The sequence below is a fragment of the Marmota monax genome, unplaced genomic scaffold (assembly GCF_021218885.2).
Source record: "Marmota monax isolate L192 unplaced genomic scaffold, Marmota_monax_Labrador192_F-V1.1 WCK01_AAM20220418_F8-fsc00053, whole genome shotgun sequence".
NCBI lineage: Eukaryota > Metazoa > Chordata > Mammalia > Rodentia > Sciuridae > Marmota > Marmota monax.
The window spans coordinates 8,127,558-8,150,309 of record NW_026693153.1 but is presented as its reverse complement, the minus strand read 5'-3'; the positions used below and the strand labels follow the sequence as shown (position 1 = coordinate 8,150,309).

The following is a 22,752-nucleotide window of genomic DNA, read 5'->3' as shown; positions in this document are numbered from 1 at the left end:
GACCTAAGTCAGAGGGAACCCTCAAATTCCTGACTGAGGTCCCTTAACACACGGGGTCACTCAGGTGAATGTGACTAATTGCATGGAAGACTTTACAGGAACATGTCTTCAAGTGAACTGGAATGTCCCAGGAGGCAAGTTCATCCAAGGTTTTTTTTTTTTTTTTTTTTTTCTTTTTTCTTTTTTTCTTTCTCTTTCTATTGCAGCCTAAGTAGTGTTAGGAACCATAGGTGATGGATGAGAAATTCCTCCTTGACAAATGTCAGGCTGTTTGCCCAGCGCTCTTCTCATCCACCAGAGGGCAGATTTTCTGACAAGAATGACAGTGTCTCCTCTCAGCTATTTAAAATTACATGAGAAATATGATTTCTCTTCTTTATGCTTATAGAAGCTGTATCATTTAGGGATGTCTTTGGCTGTAAGTAGCAGGAAATATGTCTTACAATAGCTGAAACAATTGCAAGTATAGTTTTCTCACATTACAAGATTTTGAACCTACTCAGAAGCTGGCATCAAATCAGTAGGTCAGCAGCATCATGGGAACATCTCCAAAATTCTTTTACTTTTTCTCTCATGTTTATCCCATTCACGATCATAAGATATCTGCTAATAACTGGGCATTGTGCTTATGTTCAAAACAGGAAAAATAGAGAGAGACAGTGTTCCTTGTGATAATCCCTATTTATCAAGAGTAGTAACTCTGTGGGAATTCCCATCAAGCCTCTGTGGATGCCCTAACTGGCCAGTGCTCTGTCACACAGCCACACGTGGCATATGAAGGGAGCCCTGGAAGGTGAGGCTTTATCTGGATACCTTACCAGCCTGAACAAAATCAGGGTCCTATCAACTATAAAGAGGGAACTGTTACTGGGGAGGCAACTAACAGTATCCACCACACCCTGTACATATCACTCATCAAATTGCATTGAAATGTTCTGTTTCTGTCTCTGTCTCCCTTCCCATCAAAATTAAGAGCACTTGGCAGACAGAGGCACTCAATCATCTTTGTATTCCCAGCACGTGGCACACTGCCTGGCACAAAATAGACTTAATAAACACAACTTGAGTTCAAAAAATATTGGCTGTCCTACACTCCAAAGAATGGAGAGGCAAAAGAACTGAATTTGAATTTATTTTTACATGCACTTCTCTTTAAAGATAACAGGAGTATTCACGTGAAAGAAGCATTCATTATCAAAAACACAGGCAATCCAAGGAATGGGTAGATAATATCATCTGAAAGCACAGATTCTCTAATAAGCATAAAATGGAATAGGTAATGATAATAGGTACTGCTTTTCAAGAGCCTATGAAAAAGTTGATGCTTTCTGTATACACAATCCTAATATCTTCACAGGTTTCATTTGCTTCATTTTAGAGATTCTTAGAAAGTGGCCCAAGGTTTAAGAGTTACAAATGTTGAAGACAGGATGTGAACCTAAGTGAATTCATCTTTCTCTACTATTCTACCTGCATCCTGTATAAGGGTTTCCAGCTCCTTTGTTTTACTCAAGGGAAACTCTGTGCTGCAAGGTCATGTAAAAAGTCAAACTAGATATTAGTTATTAGTTTTCATATCTCCAAGGACACTCTTCTTTCTTTATCCTCTGCATCCTCAATGCCTTACTAAGCTAACACGTCAGTGGGCTTTGTGTTGAAGACACAATGATGTTGCTGAGTATGAATAAAGGCATATTGACAGCCTGCTTTCTTTCCAGGACTCATCTTTCCTGGATTCAGAGGACAGAGAGTCCCTTCTTTGAAACCCACCCCATAAAGCATGATGTGCCAAATTTAGACTCACATATAAGAGCAAACATCTGTTCCATTGACTTGTCTTTCAAGCAGTTTCCTGACACGATGAGGTTGAACATGGAGAATAGATGAGGAAAGTGCATGTGGTTTTTGACTTTTAATGAAGCTTTTAATGAATTTCCTACAAACATGAATGAAAAGAGAGAAGATGAAGTGGCTGCATTTGGACTTATGGCTTCAGGTTGTCCACAACAGTGCAAAAATGGTAGTAGTACTCTGACAATCACCATGCTCTCTAATTAATTAGTCACTCTGTGCCAAGAACTTGGAGTCAGGTATGCCTCAGTGTATTAGTCAGCTTGATGATATGACAACAAAATATCTGAGGTGACTGACTTAGAAAATATTTTTTTTGGTTCACATTTCTGGAACTTCTGATCTAAGATTGGGTAGACCCCTCACTTTGGGGATTTGGTGAGGGTCCTGGATGATAGTGGCAGGGAGCATATGTCAGAGAAACCTACTCAGAGAAATACTGACAGATAAGAAAAGACCAGGGGCCCACAATTTCACATGCCCAGTGACCTAAGGACCTCTCACTAGCCCTATGTCTTACATATAGACCTTATCTATAGACCAAGCCTATCTTACATATAAATCTACGAGGGACACTTATCTAATAAAGCAGCATGGAAATGTGATATTTCAACCCTGACTTACCTAACAGCCAAGAGCACATGGCCTACAGTCAGTGGATATGTCTAAAGAACATTGGTTGCACTACTTATGGCAAATGCAATACAGATGAGGTTCTTCATCTAGAAACCAGAACCTAATTCAATAAAATCTGCTTGTGCAGTTCAAAAACAGTTTTTTTCCTGAGGATTGCAGGATGCCTAAGGGCTAAGAGGCAAGCCATCCAAGCAGGGTCCGTGGCATTTGCACTCTCCTAAAACATTTGCTTCTGATAATATGTACAGAGTGAGTTAGGGTGTAGCTGGATGTAGTGAAAAACCTTAGATAAGTCACAGCAAACTCAAATTGGCTGTTAAGGATCTTGAGCTTAGCATCAAGATACACGCTGAGGCCTTATAATCCTTTGGATAGAACAAGGCAATTCATACATACATATACACACACCCATACACACACACACATCCCACAAACACACACTATTCTGAGTTATTCAGGCAGAGACTGTACATTTTGGCAGGATACACTGGCTGAAAGTTAAAGGCTGGATTACAAGTTCCAAGCTCAAAATGAAAGAAAAGACAAATCAGTTTGTCAGAAAAAGAAGAATTTTATTCTTTACATTTTCACAAAAATTATCATTATGATTTTCAACATTGAATTTTTTCCAGGTGTTTTTAAAAAATGATTCTTTTTAGTTATACATGACAGCAGAATTCATTTTGATATAGTTGCACAAGTGTGAAATATATCTTATTCTAGTTAGAGTCCCATTGTTACATGATGGTGGGATTCACTATGGTGTATTCATATAAATACCTGGTAAAATTATTTCAGATTCATTCCACTGCCTTTCTTTTTCCTATCCTGCCTCCCTTCCCTTCATTCCCCTTTGTCTAATCTACTGAATATATTTTCCTCTCTTCTATACCCTTATTGTGGATTAGCTTCCATGTATCAGCAAACACATTCAACTTTTGGTTTGGGAGAACTGGTTTATTTCACTTAGTATGATAGTCTTCAGGTTCATCCATTTACTTGCAAATGTCTTAAAGTCATTCTTCATAATGGCTGAGTAATACTCCATTGTGCATATATACCACAATTTCTTTATCCATTCATCTGTTAAAGGGAATCCAAGTTGGTTCCATAGCTTAGCTATTGTGAATTTAGCTGCTATGACAATTGATGTTGCTGCATCACTGTGGTATTCTGATTTTAAAACTTTTGGATAAAAATTGAGGAATGGGATAGTTAGGCCAAATGGTAGTTCCATTCCTAGTTTTTTGAGGAAACTATACTGTTTTCCAGAGTGGTTGCACCAATTTGCAGTCCCACCAGCAATGTGTGATTGTATCCTTTTCCCCACATCCTCACCAACATTTATTGTTACTTATACTCTTGATAATTGCCATTCTGACTGGAGTAAGATGAAATGTCAGTGTAGTTTTAATTTGTATTTTTCTAATGGCTAGAGATTTTTTTTTTATTAGAACCAAACTGATTACTCGGAACTTCTCATTTTGATTTATTTGCAAACAAGTATAACAATTGTTCAAGTTAAAATACAGAATTTACAATTTGTAAACAATCATCAAGGAATCAAAAACAAACAAAAAACCCTTTGCACGGGGCCAGGGATCTCTCCTGTGCTGAATACTGTTGTCATATGCCCAGTGATCTCAGCTCCAAGTCTACATAGCAGGGCACTGCTGGGACCATACCCAGGACCTCACAGCAATGGCATCTGGTCATAGTTTCCCAGCTTTGTTGATGGCTTGCATAACATTCTTAACTAACTAAATCAGAGGTAAGTCTGAATTGGAACATCTGGGAGATGAAGTGGTTAACCTCAAATTCACTTCTCACAATCTCTTCAAGCTAGAGGTCTTGGCTATGGCAGACTGAGGGTTAAAAGCCCTCCCATGAGATCTGTCACCGGTTGCAGACTATAGAATGTACATCACATTGAAGCAAAATGACTATGTGGGAGTTTCAGCATCCACTTCTGCATGGGCTTTTAAAAGCACCTTTGGTATTCAAAAAACCATGGTGGGTTGTGGGATTAGAGGACAGATGCTGGCCCAGCACCAATTGCAGGTGGGAAACTTCAGCCTTCCCCTTGGCAGACAAGTCCTGATGAAGCCATTACAAATGCAGCCACAGAAGGTATGGTTTTAGCAGAAACCACAGAGAACCATAGGAAAAAAATAAGCATCTTAACTTTTTCTGGACTTTTTAGTAGACAAGTATTTGCTATTGAAATCATGAAAGTGAACATCAGGACGAAGAACTGAAGATTTGTATCAGTTGATTTGTATCAACCAACATTCTTGGTTGCAGTAAGCTTGTTTATTCCTTGGACATTTGTTTGCAAATGAAAGGCTAAATCCCCCCCCCCCAAAAAAAAATATGAGGGGGAAAGCCTGAGAAAAATAATTGACAATTATAGTGAAGTATGTACCTTTAAATACTTTTATATACTAAAATATGTTATTAATTAGATAATAAGGGCATATCAGATATTATGGAGAAAATATAACCTAGCCTTGGATGCACGAAGCATCCTGGCTCTGCATCCTTTAATAACTATAATTTCTGACCTGAGACAATCAGTGCGAGGGGTCTTCAGAGGAACTAAAGTGTCATAAATGGGAAAATACACTCCAATGCAGTTGAAAAGTGAGACATGGAAATTCTGATATGCACACTATAGACTGGATTTATTCAAAATAACAGCAAAGGAAATAAAATGTGAAGAATCATATTCACATTTCTATAGCATGCACCATGTACAAAGAGACTTTGCATATGTGATTTCACTGAAATAGCAAGAAATTCCACCCCCTGAATAATTTCTGGTATGAGGAAGTATATATGTAAAACAGAGGGTAGCTTGTTCATAAATAATGCTCTGCTTGGCTGGAGGTTCCAGAACCAGACTCTGAGATAAGGACTCACTGCCAAGCACAGAGGCAGGACACAGAAGGAGAAGCATCCAAGAAAAGGTGGAATTTCAGACAAACTGCTAGCTTCAGCCTAGATCCCCAGAGGGAGGTCTGTTATATAAACTACGTTTCGGAGTTTGTCCTGATCACGGGCATGGAGACGGGGGTTTTGTATTCCTGCCCAAACCCTCTTGGGCTAAGGGCTTGGATTTTATGTTTTAAAGAACATAAAATCCTACATCCTGCTGCCTATCTGCACATCTTGGACTCCAGAAGGATTTCAAGAGAATACTGTTAGAAGAAAATCAAACAAACAGAAGAGAATAATCTCACAGACATAAATGGTAAAAAAGGATCAAAGGAGATCTGGGCTGAGTTAGGGACACAGTCCACTGTGGGTTTAGCTCTCCAGACAACAGACTTTGAAAAGCAGAATGTTAAGGCTAACAGCTCAAAGATCAATACCAAAACTATTGAAATACATGGGGGGAAAGTATGTCATGGTTTAAGTGTGAAAATCAGTTGCAGAAGAAGGACAATATAGAGTCTTATGTGCTGAGAGCCACGCTTATGGACATTCAAAGGTGGCTAAAAACAAAATTCTACTGGGCAAATCCTAGGATGCTGTTAAGGCAACACTAAATTAAGTTTGACTATTATTAATCAGCTATAAGACTTCAGATGAGTCATTTCATATCACTGAGTCCCAAAGTAAATTTTTAAAAGGAGGGATAGGAGGTAAGATTATAATAGGAATTAACATTTATTTGTATATTTAACTGCATCAGATTCCAAGTATTTAGGCTACATGATTTCATGAAATATTATTATTTTATTCATTTTATGGATCTCCAATGAAGCACAGAGCCATGGTTCAAACTCAAATATGTCTGCTTCATGAGCTGAGCAATAAACTGTTCTACCCCTGACTCTAAGAGGAATCCAGGTCCCTTATAGCTCTGGAAATCCACTGTTTAACCTTCTGTCCTATGAGTTCAACTGATGGCAGATATAAGGAAAGGGGGACAGAGTGAACCAAGCCATTTGTGAACAGGGTGCTGTCTCCACATTGCACAACTCCTGGGGTCACCAGCTTCTCCCTTCAAGAGTTTTACAGACCTGAGATACTTCACAAGGCCCCATGGAGCAAGTCAAGATGATCCTTCGATCTTCATTCCCAATGATGTGCTTGACCAATATGTTGGAAACTTAGTAGCATAATTAGCTTAAAAGAAGATAATTGAGATGTCAGGGTCTAATGTTCTCGTCAAGTGTTATCTTTTTGTTTAAAAGCCAAATAAATGCAAACTAATAAATGCTCTTTTTCTCATTAAAAAAAATAAAAGCCAAATAAACTTCTCTTTCATAGTGCATGTTACACGGAAGTTTCTGGTTATCCAAGGAATTTGTAATATCTTTTAAATCTAGTCTTTCCTAAGTTAATGTGTCACCTCTATCCAACAACAAAAGACTTCAAACCAACCTAATCACAAACATAGCCTTAAAAGCTTACTCCACATATGCTGGCAGGAGCAAGGATGGAGCAGGTGGGTGGCAAAGGGGTAGACCATACCATGCAGGCCACTGTGACTTTTGCCTCAATGTAGGATCTGAAGAACAACACAAAATTTGAGTTCTAGAGAGGTACTTATCAGATAGAACTGACTTTGTAAAAGCAATTCAAAGACACCTTGATGGAAAAATCTACTCCCATATTGCTGGCATTTATATTCATCGAAGAAATTATCAAGCCATCACTATTTATTTACATGAGTCTATGAATGTACCCTCTTGTAGGGAAATTGTTTGAGAGTAAAAGTCATTACTTAGGTATCTCTGTTTTCCTGGATCTGGTACATGACAGCTGATCCCTATGAAGGAATTAGTGAGTGCAGGACTGAGTGGCACTGAGCAAGCCCTCCCATTTCCTTGAGCAGTGAAAGCAGAGATGCTTTGTGAAGAAGCAAATCATATGGCTCCCTAGAGATTCACCAAGCTGACCCATCCTGTAAAAAGAGATGCCTGATAAGAAATATTAAGGTGTCAAGACATGTGTACTACATTGGGTTGAACTAGACATGTGTATTTGGGGACCCCAGACTATTCTTATTCAAACATGAAATAGATATATATCAGTCTGATATGGTTTCAGATTCTATATACACTTCTATAAATGCTCCTCCTCTCACTTCATTTACCTCAAGATGTACTCTTGGAGTTTGATGGTTTTTAGGATAGAGTTTGGGGTAAAATGTAAATCCCTATGCAATACAAAACACCTTAATTATAGTCCTCAGTCATTTACACTTTATTGTAAACACTCTCAGAGCAGAAAATGTATTTTAAAAGTACTAGGGGTCTGAAGAAGAAGATATAATTATATCATGGATTTAAAAATAAAATGAAAAAGGGATGCAGTGTTCTGAAGGCATGTTTTACCTCTTCCCTGAGTTGCCCTGAGTTGGCCTTGAATGAAACCTGATAGCTACTCACCTGTGGCAGCAGAACAAGCCTCCCTCAGATGCAGGAGCTCAAACACACTGAAGTCTTCAACAGGTCCTTCTGTGAGCCAAACACAGGCTGTTGTTGCTTCCTTCTAGGTCTGGGGAAAGATCTCTAGATTCAAGAGAATGATTTAACTCACCAAAACCATGGCCTGGCCACAGCTCTGCAAGTCCCCACTTATGAGTCACAGAGGGAGCACTTCACAAACCTTAGCAAGTTATGTATTGACCCGGAGCTCAAGAATTAGGAGACACAGGATTTGCCACCAATCAGCTGTAGCTTTAAAAAAAAAAGTGTAAGTAAAAAAGGATAACATTTTTTAAAAGAAGAGGTATAATATTGCATAAATAAAAAAGGGAAAGTGCTAAATTAAAACAAACCTTTTTCTTTCCATTTTTAGACTTCCCAGAACCTCCAATATACGTGTTAGCTTTTCATTTCTCTGAACAAATACCTGAGAAGAACAATGTAGAGGAGGACAAGCTTATTTGGGGCTCACAACTTCAGAGTTCAGTCCACGCTCTGCTGACTCCATTCCTCTGAGCCTGAGGTGAGGCAGAACAACATGGTGGAAAGGTGTGGCAGAAGAGTGCTGCTTACATCAAAGCAGCCAGAAAACACAAGGAAGATGAACCCCTCCAGGGCCTGCCTCCTCCAGCCATGCCCTACTGACCTAAAGTTACCACCTTCATGGTAGTCCTTTCAAATTAAGATGGATTAATTAAATCACAGCTCTCATAATCAACTCACCTTTGAGCATTCCTGTATTAACACAGGAGCTTTGGAGAAACACTTTATGTGCAAACCATAATGAAATGCTAATATGAACGTGGATATCTAGGAGGAGAAATCACATTCTGTGTTTCCCAAACTTATTGGATTTTGGAATCCTATTTTCCTAGAACTAGTATTCTATTCTACACAATATGAGAAATGCTGGACTCCCCAAAACCCTTTCAAACAGGCATTTCCATAAGTTCTCTTTATAATTCTTCTTTATTCTCTAATCCTAGTAAAGACTTCCACTTCAGGTTCTACATATCCAAACTCTGCAAACTTCAGAATATCAAATAACTGTTAATTATTTGAAAATAAGGGCAGGACCGGACACAGAGAACATCTTGCGTCATCACACTTTCCATCAAGGAATGCTGAGAACACAGGTAAAAGTCCACCCAAAAATCCCTGACCTTCAAGCTTGTTTTCTAAAGAAAATATTACATACTTAGAAAATAATTGCGTACTTAGGATTCCAGTACAATTTTTCTTAAGAAAATAACCAAATCCTTTGTTTTGCGTAAGCAGTGTTGTAACTAATTAAGGGGGAAATTAGCTGCCAGGTTACATGAAAAGACAAGACCTGATTCCATGACATCTTTACACTCACAAGAAGCAAGCTGATGGTCTGCTGCCTGTGTGGTGTTCAATTCAGGCCCTGCCGACTGGGACTCATTAGCCAAGGGTTACAAAAATGTAACCAATGCTTTTTCCAGATATTCTACCGCAAACCAAGCACCATGGTGTCCGTCCCCTGCCTTGAAGGGCTGGGTCTGAGCCACTCACAATGATCCTCCAGCTCAGCCTGCAGTATGGGATTTTCATTAGATAGAGTTCCTTACATCCAAGCAAATCCTGCTGGGATATAAATATCACTCTTTTTGAAGAGGTTGAGAGGGAGGTGAACATATTAATGAGTAGCTACTCTTTAACGTTCTAATAATTTCAATGTTTAATAAACAAATTCTTGTTCTACTTTTGTTTTTCCTAAGGATGAGTCAACATATCTTCCAAGTGGTTTTGGGAATTGGCCCAATATTGCAAAAGCCTGTTCCCTTAATGGAAGTTCATCCCGTTTTGTGACTTGGGAAGCTTATTCCCAAGCAATGTTAACCAGAACTGCTGATGCCGAGTGAGGCCCAGGATAATGGGATGTGGAATACAGACATTAGAGGCCTGAGTGAGCCCAAAAAGCCACAGGAGCCCAAAATCAGGTCTAAGTTTCACTGGTCTGGAACAAGATACAAACAGGCTCAGAGCCAGGCTAGGCAAAGGAGGTTCCCTGGATTTGTCCTTGGAGACCCTCTGTTGGTTAGAGAGCAATTGTAGATTTGCTGTCTCTAGATGATGTTAAAATCTACAGGAGTCCCTCTCCTCACATTTACTTATCAGATTAAACAGTTCCTTTGGAAGAACTAGGAACAGGAGGCCACATCTAAGGATTTGTATTTCTCCCAGCATCCGTGTTCTAATGAGAACTTTCCTAGTCCAAACAAGGAGTACATTCACACTTTTAAAAGAAGGCAAGGAGGGGGTGGGAAGGCAGGGAAGGAGGGAAGAGAACTGTGAACCTCAATCACTTTAATAATTTAGCTCTTCCCTATACCCTGGAGACAAAGATTTTAGAGAAAGTGACACAAAACACAATATTTTCTCAAGAACCAGAGAAGTCCCAAGCCCCTGAGCTTTGGCCAATTCAAAGAGAGATCTGTGCCACAAAGACAGTGACTTCACTGGTCCCCAAATTCGGGGGCAGGGGGAGGGTGCGGGGAGGGAGACAAACTGGACCAAATTCCATATTTGACTCTTTTAAGAGATATGTGTAGGTAAAAAGTGAACATTTCATGCTTAAGAGATTCCATTGCAATGAAATTAATCAAAAGGACAAATAAACCGAGGGCCTAGAAACTTCTACCGTTAGCCTCATTGAAAGGAAGGGAAATGAACAGCTAAGCCGGGTAACCTTGTTTTCCTCCAGCTGAGACTGAATCTCAAGTATCCCCACCCACCCTCAGGAGTGAGAATGCCAGTCCTGCAGTTCTTCAGTTTTGCCACAAACTTTATTCTTGTGATTTTATTCTTGAGAAGCCAGTGGCAGCAGAAAACCTAAACTCACGTTTTCCTTTTTGAGAAAGCCCTGAACTTCCCTCACAGCAATGTTCTAAGGACAAATGAGGTAAAGCGGCCTTGAAGGGAGGTGTGTTTAAAAAGAATAAGACTTCAGCCTGAACTACAGTTAAATGTCCATAAATAAATAAAATAAAATAGATCATCAAAAGTCCTTACTACTAGACTGCCAGAAACCTTGAGGGAACCCAAATACTGCATGACCTTAGAGGAAAACCCAAGGGCTGTTTAAATAAGTCTCATTTTACTGAACCACAGCATAGCTGATTGCTGATGCACCCTTGGAACTGCATATTTATACTCCTGTCTGTGAGTAGAATAGGTGGCTGGACTTTTGTTTTGTTTTGCTTTATCCAAGTGGAATGCATTTCTCTAGGAGCACAGCATATCTTAGACCTGGGTCTGGATGGAGCCCAAGGAATGTAAGATCAGAGAGTGCCTGAAGTTACCAGATAATGGCCAACACGCAATGAAGCTTTTGATTCTGTAAAATAAAGAATTGGACTAGATGAACTCTAAAAGTCTTCCAGCTTGAACATTCTGTGATCCTGTGATTCCACCCCACATTCCATATTCATCAACAAACAAGGAAAATCTGATCTGGACTGGTGGTTTTTAAAACCTCACGATTCTATAAAGTACCAGGAAAATGTGGTCATACCAGACATATTTAATTTGTGTGCATTTCATCATTACTAAGTCCTCTCCACACTTTAAACTGAGGCTAGGGTTCAAGGATATGTGATTAAAAAAAAGAGATCACACAAAGGTTCTAGCCATTGGATTTGTGCTATATTGATGTATGGAAAAACCAATAAAGACTTTGAGACATACTAAATAGGTGACTGTAATCCTAAAAGTTACAATCAGCTCTACTCTATGAAGAGAGAAAAGTCCTTGAGAGAGAAGCTAGGAGAAAGAGATCAGAAAGACAAGTCTGTGAAAAGGACTGGATGTGTATGTCTCCCAGAAAACTCATACACTGAAATCCTAACTCCCATGGGGCCAGTATGAGGAGGTAGGACCCTTGGTGGTGATTAGGTCATGAGGACAGAGGCTGCATGAATGCAATGAGTCCTCTTATAATATAGACCTCAAAGATATCAATCCCTCACTCTTCCTAAGATGTGAAAATACAGAGAAGGTGGCCCTCTTTTAAGAAGGCCCTCACCAGAAACCAGACTTTTGCTTGGATATCCCACCCTTCAGCACTGTGAGAAATAGATGTCTGTTGTTTCTAAGTCATGTAGGCTATGAGAATTTTGTTACAGCAGCCTGAACAAACTAAGCTGTCTGGAAATTTCATCCAGTTATTATCAGAAATCTTTTTGGCTGAGACTCAGACTTAGAAAAGTTAAAATGGCTTTGTTTTTCAAAAAAACAAAATACATTTGGAAAACAACAAAAATATAAATAAGCTACATCCTTTTAAAATTAAGATTTAATAGCCAGGGGCAGTGGTGTATACCTATAATCCCAGAAATTGCAAAGGCCCAGGTAAGAGGATTGCAAGTTCAAAGCCAGCCTCAGCAAAAGTAAGGTTCTAAGCAACTCAGTAAGACCCTGTATCTAAATAAAATACAAAATAGGGCTAGGGATGTGGCTCAGTGGTTGAGTTCCCCTGAATTCAATCCCCAGTACAAAAAAAAAAAGATTTAATGTATATTCAATTTAATTCACTCTTGTTAGTATATAGTTATGATTTGACAATAGCCAAATAGTCATGATAGTGATCATGCATAGCTATTACTACAATCAAGGTATAGAACAGTTTCATCATCAGGGAAAAAAATGATTCCCTCATAACCTCTTTAGCCAATCCATCCCTCTCTGCTCAGGCCCTGGCAACCACCTACCTATTCTCTGTACCTACAGGTTTTCTTTGAACAAATATCACATACACTAAATTATATAGTATTCTCCCTCTTAAACCTGCTTTCTCTCACTAGCATAGTTCCTCTGAGAGTCATTCATGCTGTTGCATCTATCCTTAGTTTGTTCTTTGTTATAGCTGTGTTGTATTCTATATGGCCATTCCACGTGTGAGAGACATTTAGGGCTGTTTTCAGTTGTTGAAATTACAAATAAAGCTACTATGAACATCCCTGTTCAGGCTTTTTATGTGAATGTACATTTTCATTTTTGTAGGGTAAATGCTTATAAAGTAAGATTGCTAGTTTGGTGTGCAGAGTATGTGTTTACTTTATAAGAAATTGCTAATTTCTTTCCAGTGTGCCCAAACCATTTGACACTGTCACTAGCAATATATGAGAATTCAGGTGTCTCTACATCCTTACCAACATTTGGAACAGTCCGTTCTTTCTTTAAGTACTTCTAATGAGTGTGCACTGATTATCTTATGTAGCTCTCATTTGCCTTTTCTTAATGACTCATGATAAAGCCTCATTTCATAGGCTTATTTGTATTTCTTTGGCAGTGTCTGTTCAGATATTTTGCCTATTTTTGAAGTTAGGTTGTTTATTATTACCTTTCCCTTATTTTTTATCTTCTGGATATATTTTTTATTATATATGTGATTTCAAAAATATTTCCTCCCAGTTGGTCTTCTCATTCTCCTAGCAGTGAATGTGAAAGAGCCTTAGGGTGACTTTTGAAGCCCACAAATGATGGATGATAGAAAAATGGTGAAAAGCCCACACCTCTTATTTTATTCCTTCTTCTCTGCCAAACATTTTACCCCAGAATAAATATTGTTAGAGTATTCATTCTAACAAGAGAGGATTGAATTTATTAAATTTATTAAAATTTGAATGTTCTCTAAACAAGCTCCATTATTCCGTCAGGGAGAAGTACATCTCCTGTGGCTGAGAGAAATATGAAAGTGAGAAAATGGGAAACATAAAAGGAACCGGAGCATTACAGATCCCCAAATATCTATCTTGTTCCAAAGCAGAGGAGATGGAAATAGCATACACCAAAGGACAGTAATGCTAGGAAGACTCCAGGAGAGGGACGTGTGAGAACACAGACAGTTAATGTTTCTACTAGGAGTTAGCAGGAGTTCACTAATAAGTTACATCATACAAACCTATTTTTCCTACTTTTTTTGGCAGGCCAAAAAAAGTAGCAGATTCAAAACATGTGATTTCTGCATTATACAAAGTCTCTCTCAATAGCTTAGTTGATAATATGGAGAAATAGAGTGAAACAACCAAATAGTTGCATTTTTAATTTTCAAAAAAAAAAAAAAAAGATTTGATATGCAATAGGTACTTATTTGTGAATTGGTGGTAGCTTAGATAGAAGTTGCCTTACTTCTTTCACACCAAATAATTTTATCAATGATTCACATAAAAATACAAGAGTTATACCAAAATGATTATAAATGATGGAAAGCTGGAAATGATCATGAATGATTTAAGACACAATAAAGACTAAAAACATCTTGCCAAACCAGGCTGAAAAGTAAGAGGAGATTTTTAAGGAGATAATTTAAAGTCCAGAACTGAAGTTCAAAAACATTTTGAGTTCTGGGTAGTAAAGGACACAGGGCATAAAGAGGTAAAACCATGACATGTTTTAAGTCAACAATAAACCTGATAGAAGCTAACCATGAAATACAATGTCCAAAACTCTTAGTATGCAGTCTTGGGATATGTTGGTGACAGAGTATCAAAATAGATTGAAGGAGGATGATAGCTCTATTTGGCTTTACCTGGAGATATGTGTTCAATTTGGGGCACAACATTCTAGGAAGTTTGCAAACTGAGCATCCTCTGAGAGCAGTTGTTGGCTATATAGTGTAAGCGATGACCAAAGAAATGAGAAATGATGAATCTGCGAGGAAAGCTAAGATGACATTGGGGGCCACAATGGCTGAGTTAAAGCAGTGAAGAGTTTGTCTGTAAACTGATTACACAGACTTGTTCCAGATAATGTCAAGGCATTATAACTCCAAGATAACCCCAGAACTAAAAATCAAGAGGAAAAGGCCCTGGGAGGAGAAAACTTCTGAAATAGAATGTATTGTTTTGAATTGACCAGTTCTCCTCTCTTAGGAGGAAATCAAGTATAAGCCAGATTATCTCTTGGAAAGTATGCATATAGAGGAGACTTAAAAATGCAAAGCCTAGATAAATAAAACAATTTTGACAGTCTCATCCAACCAATGAGTATGAGGTTCTATGATGATACAGTACTCATTTGAACTCTCACTTCTCTGAAACTTGTGGGGGGGTGAGTGAAACTGAAAAATATGTGGAAGGAAATGGAACCCATAGCTACAAAAGAATATTTGGAATCAATTTAGAAATGTTTCCAAGAAGTTGCATTTGGACAGTTAGAGATGTTTTTGAATTTTGTGTCAAAGTGAAAATTAGATTTTATGATTTTATGAGTTGCAGATATTAAAATTTTTTACATTGTTTCTTCCACTTGACATTTTTAAGAAACCATAGCAATTGAAGTGAAAGTAATAAGCGATATTAAATTTAAGGCAAGAATTTTTTATTAGCTATAGTAGGAGCTGTCTAGGGCATTGGTGAAATTTTTAAAAAGAAAACAAATTAATATGTGGAAATGGGAAAAGAGTACTGGCTAGCTGAACTCAATATTGATCAGCTTAGTAATAATTTTCCTGAATAATCAGTGGAGAATTAAATGGGTAAGAATTTTCTGACATAGTGTAATAGTGTATATAATACAAGATAATTAACAGAAATAACAAAAAATGTTCAGGGCTACAACTAAGCAAGAACAAGTACACAAGTACATGGTAGGAAAATTAAAAACTAACAAAATCTTGTAAATAAAAATTAATTATGTGCCCTCTCACAAAAGAATCTACACTAAGTCCTGCCAGGAAATCATCCCAATATCAGATTACTCTAGGTTCATAGAGCCCAACTGATTAACTGGCTAAAAATAAACAAATAATTCAGAAGCTGAGAAGTTCATATGCCCCGAGGGTGGGAAACAACAGTACCAGACACAGAGAAGATAAGGATGAAATGAATTCACATTTTTCAGACATTCTCTGTGGTTCTGAATAACACAATCAACATCATTTAGCACATTATATGATACAACACACATGTATATACATATCCATACTTACATACATATCCAAATATGGATATAGGTATATGTAAACATACATATGCTTTTTTCCTATCACTTGCTTTTCCCTCACATCTCAAGACCACACTGGGAATGAAATTGTAAAAGGTGTACATCAGTCTGTCTCAAGTAATAGAATCCCTTCAGGAGTGTTTGTTTGCTTATTTGTTTGTTTGTTTCTTGTAAGAGAGTCTACTCCATATGTTGCCCCGGCTGGCCCTGAAATCCAGGGCTATCTACAACAGCCTTCCAAGTAGCCTACCACCAGCTCTGGAAAAGAGTTGTTGTTGTTGTTTAGTTATACGTGGACACAATATCTTTATTTTGTTTATTTATTTTTATGTGGTGCTGAGGATTGAACCCACTGCCTCATGTGTGCCGGGCGAGCACTCTGCCACTGAGCCACACAACCCCAACCCTCTGGAAAAAAGAGTTTTTAAATTATACCTAATACCATGACTAAGCTAGGGGTCTGTAGGCATATAAATTCTATCTTCAACTAAATCTCCTAGCACTTCTTCAGGGGAACATTTCTGGGAAGGCTATAATCAAAGTTAGTTGCCCAGACAAGAAAAGTAATTGGTACAATGGCATATCCTTGAATGGTTTGGAAGGATACTTTTAAAAACTATATATATATATATATATATATATATATATATATATACCATCCAAGTGTCTTCATATCAGAAATTTTATCATTTGTTTTGGTTAAGCATCATCTTTCTTCCAGAATTTTTTTAAAAGACAAAAAGAGGTGAACCACAACTTTTAAAGTTAACTGACAATCATTTTCTACCATACTCAGGAAGGATAGAGAATGGGTGAGCACCAGATATATATCCTAACGGTCGAAAAAAGAGAAGAAAGACCCAAGAAATAAAGGGTACAAAAAGATGAACTAGTTAGAAAACATCTCTGATGAACTCTACTTTCCTTTCCTTTGTTCCCACAGGACCTGGCTTTGAGAATGATCATCCCCAAGTCAAAAAGCACATTATAACATGGTACAGCTGATTTCATCCCATCAGTGATTAAATAAGCCACTAAAATTTGGTTTGATTTCCTCATTTTAGACTGTCTTAAGGAACATACAGTAGTCCTACCTTATCTTCAGTGAATAATTTCAAGAACTTCAGTGAATTCCTGAAACTACATGTGTTAGTAAGCTTCTCATTGCTGTGACCAAAATACTTGACAAGAAAAACTTAAAGGAGGAAAGACTCATTTCAGAGGATGCAGTCCAAGTTTGGCCAGCCCCAAGGCAGAAACATGGTGAAGGGCATGATGGAGGATAACTGATTATCTCAGGGCAGCTGGAAAGTGGGAGTGGGGAGGCAGGGAAACCATAAACCCTTCCAGGACACCCCCTCAGGGACCTACTTCCTCCAACTAGAACCAACCTGCCAGTAGTCCATTCAGCTGTCATTAATCCACCCATGAGGCTACAACCCTCATGATCCAAACATTGCATAAAAGCCCTGCCTTTGAACCTGGCTGTGTTGGGGACCAGACATTCAACAGACGAGCTTTTGGTGGGGGATATTTCAAATCCTAACCAAAATACCAATAGCTAATACAGACCCCACATATGTTACATTATAATGGCACTTCAGGGCCATTGCTCAGTAAAATAAGGGGTACTTGAACAGAAAGGGGCACCTCAATATCACAACAGTCAATCTGATAACAGAGATGATAAGTAAATGACTAATGGGCAGGTGTGTATACAATGTAGATATGCCCATCAAAGGATAATTCACATCCTAGGCAAACAGAGCAAAATAATTCATCAGAACAGAGTACAATTTAAAACTTATTAATTATTTCTGGAATTTTTCTTTTAATATTTTTGGACCACAAGATAACTAAACAATGTAATGTGAAACCACAGGTAAGGGGAAACTACTCCTTTTTTTGTATGTGTGTGTGTGTGTGTGTGTGTTGCTGGGGATTGGACCCAGGGCTTTGTACATGTGAGGCAAGCACTGTACCTACTGAGCTATATCCCCAGCCCAGAAACTACTCTTGATGAAACTTCTCCCTGTTATTTAATTCACTTGATTTGTTGTTGTTGTTGTAGTTGTTTTAAGAACAACCCCAAGATGGTCTACTTATCGAACACCTGCTATGTCATGGATGATTTCATGTGGCATTGTATAAGAGATTCTTACACATACCACCACCTTTATAAAGACTTTTCTGATTCCCCAACCCATAACCCCAGCCATCACTCTTCACCTTCCTTTATGGTTCACTTAGCCCTTCCCTTGACACTTCGTTCACAGAAATGAATCATTCAAATTCATCACCCCAGCAATCTCTTAGATAACCCTAGCACCTACTACCTCAGTACTTGTCACAACAATGGTGTTTGGAACCACTGTGTAATACATAAAATACCAAAATACTTATCACATTATAAATGGATGTTCCCTGATCGTCTCTTTAGACTATGAGCTCCTTCACGTGTACATTAAATTTATAGGACAAGGTCAGCCAGCAGTGACACTTCTCTCTGAAATGTCTCCTTTGAGTCACCTGGAGTTATTTTTCTCTCCTAACTTAGAAAATGTAAAGTCTGTACCCTGACCTTTAATAGTAAGTGGCGGTCCTGTACTACCAGGAGGATAAATTAGATGACATATTTAGAATTTTTCTTCCTCCTGTCAGAAGTCTTAACAAGTGAATATCACACAAAGTGGTGATTCAGGCAATGGCTACAGTGTCTTCTTTGTCATCGCTGCCTTCATTTCATTCTCATAAAAATATCAGTGTGTTTGGGGAGGTCCCAGGGAAATGAACCAAACCTATTTAGTTAGAGCAACTCAATCCTCCTTTCTTTTGACTCCACATCCTCTTGGTCTGCAGACCAGTGTAGAAACATTTTCCCTCCTGCAAAGGAGCCTGCGTTTGCCAAGCCAAACAGCAGGCACAAAAGCAAATGAAGCGGGTGCCCTGGCTCTGGCTCCAGGCCCTACTTTTGGTTGGCAATAGGTGTTTTCTACCTCCATCCTGTTCCTTGCACAGGAAGCCCACTGACCTCCTGTGGAGCTTCCAAGTTCTTTGACAAGTGCTCATGAAGCCCACTTGGATTTCTCTTGAAGGGCTTAAATTTCTCCACCCTTCTCTTGGTAGGAGGAATTTCACCTCGTCATGGGAAAATCCAAAAGCAATGAAAGCTCTGGAATCAATGGCTTCATTTTTATAAAATAGAATATCTTATTATGTATCTTCTGACCAAAATGGAATTCACTTTAAGCATTAATAAATATCACTATTCATTCTGGGAGAGTAGTAGATATTTTTGAGTACTTGTAGTAAGACTAAAATGTTTACATATCAATCCAGACATATTCTATTCCTTTTATCATTGTCTATAACAGTGTCTATTTGTTTGTCTGTTTTTGTTTTTGTTTTTTGTACTGGGATTGAACCAGGAATCCCTATTACAAAAGGGCAAAGGGTTGGGGGGAATAAATCCTCTCCTCCCGATTCACTACTTCATTACTTCCTTCCAGTCAACTCAGTCAACTATAGTTTATAGGTTCTCACTTCTCTAGAGTATCCCCCTACTGCTCCACCTTCCAAAGATGGTGACTGGTGTGATGAATTTCCTGTCTTCCTTTTCTGTTTTGTTTCCTCTCTACCACAGGACAGTTGATCTGGTCTTGCCCTTTGGACTTCTTTCATGGTATCTGTTGAGAAGAAACTAATCCTTGGCATGGGGCCAACTTAACAACTTCTGCCTATTCCTTTTCAAAATTTAATACTTAGATTTCTCTTTCCAAAAATGTACAGTAGTATATTATTCTCCTAAAAGCCACATTCAGCCTTCAGGTTACCAGCAGAACACATCTGTCCCATCTACCTTGACATGGAGCTGTTGAAAATACTCAGCTATTTGGCACCATGTTGCCCCAACACATGCCGAAAGAAACAAATTCTCTGATGATCTGAAGTCTGGATTCCCTGTCTGCAAAGTGAAGAGCACTGAGAATTTTCCAAAACTATGTGGGTATTTCTGCCTCCCAGTCCCACTTCTTGGAGCTTTGGCCAAAAGAAGAAAACTAGGACAATAACATCTGACTTCTTGCTTCTCTTCCCCCTACCTTACTTTCTCAATGAGAAAACAAACAAAAACAAATACCTTAGTACCCTAATAAGAACTTTCTTTAAAACAGACTCTAATACTTTATACAATGACTTATAATAAAACTCTGAAGGAAATTGGCCAGACTTATGTTTTGACATTCATATTAAGAAATATATCATTTTCCCTTTTCAAGGGAACTAATTTCAAGACCATTCTATTACTATTGACTCAAATGCCATCTTTAAGACTCACTCCCAAGGCAAAAACCTCCATGGTTTTGTCTATATGACAGGAGAATTTCAGAAAAACATGATTTAAGAGAGAATAAAGATACAACTGTTAAGCATTTTTCAAAATAGATACACTTATATTTCTTCCTGATAACGAGAAACAATGCAAGTTTTATATTAAACTACACTTTCACTTACAGCTGTGTAGTCAGTCTACTATAGAGAGTTAATAAAGAATAATGAGATGGAGAAAATCTTGACAACCTCCATTTAAAAAAAAAACAGAAATAATTTCTTTAAAACCATTTGGGTGTGATGTTTTAAGGCAAAACTTACCAATTAAAAAAAAAAAACAACTTAACCAAGATGCGTTGGACCTCTCTGGTTATATGATGCTTCTATTTTTATCTGTATACACACAAGAACCTCTACGTATATACAGAGATATATGGAGAGATATATGAATGTCTATATCCTATACTAACAGCAAAGCAATAAGAATGACTTTTGTCTTTTAAGTCTTATGGTTTACACTGTGACAAGAAGAGAAAGTACTTCTAACCTCAAAATAGCAATAAAACTAAGATATCATAAGTAAAGGTAGCCTGTGCAAAGTCACACAAGATGGAAAGTTGTTACTAAAACCCAACTCCCTTGGCACCATCATCTAGTTCCTTGTAGCCAGAATCTCTCTGAGATATTGTCTAGTTTCCACCAATGGGGCCAAGGAACATGCAGATCTGATCCTGCATGGGTATGGCAGTGTTAGAATAGTTAGGGGACATAAAGGGACAAAGTCAGATACCCTATTCTATACATACACACTGCACACTGCTGCCTCCAGGTCAATCATGTTGACATTTGTCTTAATCAGCTTTTGTTGCTGTGACCAAAATACCTGACAAGAACAATTTAGGGGAGGGAAAGTTCATTTTGGTTCATAATTTCAGAGGTTCAGTTCATGGTTAGCTGACTCAGCTCTGAGCCCAAGGTGAGGCAGAATATCATGGCAGAAGGGCGTGGCAGAGGACAGCAATGCAGGACATGACAACCAGGAAGCAGAGAGAGAGCTCTGTTCGTCAGGGACAAAATATAAATGATGAAACATACTCCCCACTGACCTACTTCCTTCCTGCAATTATTCTACTTGCCTGAAATTACCACCCAGTTAGTTCACATCAGTGGACCAGCCCACTGGTCAGGTATTACCTCTCAGCATCTAATCACTTCACCTCTGTGCAGTCTTACATTGTCTCACTTGTGAGTTTTGGGGGACACCTTCTACCTAAACCATAACACACTCATTCCCCAGAATTCTTTTTATGATAAAAGAACCCCAGTATTTTAGCCGAGCCCCTGCTCTCCCCCTTCACCTTTCCTGTAGCAGATATGTAGAAACAGAGGAAAGCTGTCATGAACCATGTGGACAAGGACAAGCCCTAGTGATAGTGAAGCAACAAACTAGAAGGATCCTGGAGCCCCAACTATGTGGAACCAACCTACCAGTCTGAACTGCTGAAGCTTTGACTGTTAATAGCCTGAGGAATAAACTAAATCTTATTTTAGTCACTTTCATTTTTGGTCTCTGTTAGACCACCTGAACCTATAATTTAATAAATATATTTGTCTTCCCAAATTAGTCATTTGCACATGTTGTGATTTGATAACTCAAATTAGTCATTTGCACATGGTTGATAGCTCTCCATTGCATACAAAATGCATTCCAAAACCAGGACATATGGGATCTCACAATGTGGACAGTACCTACCTCTGGCTCTTCACTTCCACTGCTTCTTTTCACACCACCACACTGATGCATTCATTGTTTCTTGAACATTCCTTCACTATCCATTCTCCTCTCAGACTCTCTGCAATCCATTCTAATTTCTAAAAGTGACTTTATTCTTTCAGTGCACTGTTTAAAAGGTACCTTTGAACCCACAGTACCCTAAGCCCAGAAAATGCTTAATATTGTGTTGTTGAAAAAGGAAAGCAGTGGAGGAGAGTAGAAGGAGGAGGAAAAGGAGGAAGAGGAGGAGGAAGATATAGAAGAAAGAGTAGGAGAAGGAGAAAATGATTGGGAATGGTGACTACTGTGTTTCAATAATGATGGAGCAGTGTATGTGAGAGGTTCAAAATAGAAACTGTAAGGTTATGGAAGACTGGAGGAAGCACTGTAGCCATGACATGTTTTGTGTCTTTCATGAACTTTCTATTGGATTGTTTATATTTATTCCTTGGGAAAGCAATTAGGCAAATGAGAAATGTTAGGAAATTGGTTTCCACTCATTTACTGAGCTATTTTCTCCTCATGTACAGTTATTTGAATAAACCACAAAATCAATTTTCTATGGGCAATGCCAAGATGTCTTTGAGCATTTTAGGATACTCAGAGTGGCTATTTGAAATTGTATTTACTTCTCAGGATAATCTTATTGAAAATTAAAATCCCAACATATTGGGATATTTGAAAGGAGCCCCATTCAGTTTTCATTTAGGACTTTCTGTGTTATTTTCCCAGCATAAAACAGCTTTGTCTAGG

General features: G+C 38.3%; 1 long non-coding RNA gene across 4 annotated transcripts in view; it reads right to left on the bottom strand.

The window, feature by feature from the left end:
- Positions 1-3,952: 3,952 nt before the first annotated feature.
- LOC124100049 (uncharacterized) overlaps positions 3,953-22,752 on the bottom strand; it is a 41,798-nt gene continuing 22,998 nt past the window's right edge. The window contains exons 3-7 of one of the 4 annotated variants that reach the window (XR_006854148.2): positions 8,282-8,355; positions 8,041-8,180; positions 7,890-7,958; positions 6,910-7,006; positions 3,953-6,621 (exon numbers count right to left, since the gene is read on the bottom strand). This is a non-coding gene — a long non-coding RNA (uncharacterized LOC124100049). Of the gene's footprint in view, positions 6,622-6,909; positions 7,007-7,889; positions 8,013-8,040; positions 8,181-8,281; positions 8,356-22,752 lie in introns of all 4 variants that reach the window. The other 3 variants (XR_006854147.2, XR_006854149.2, XR_006854150.2) reach the window with 3 other exon arrangements.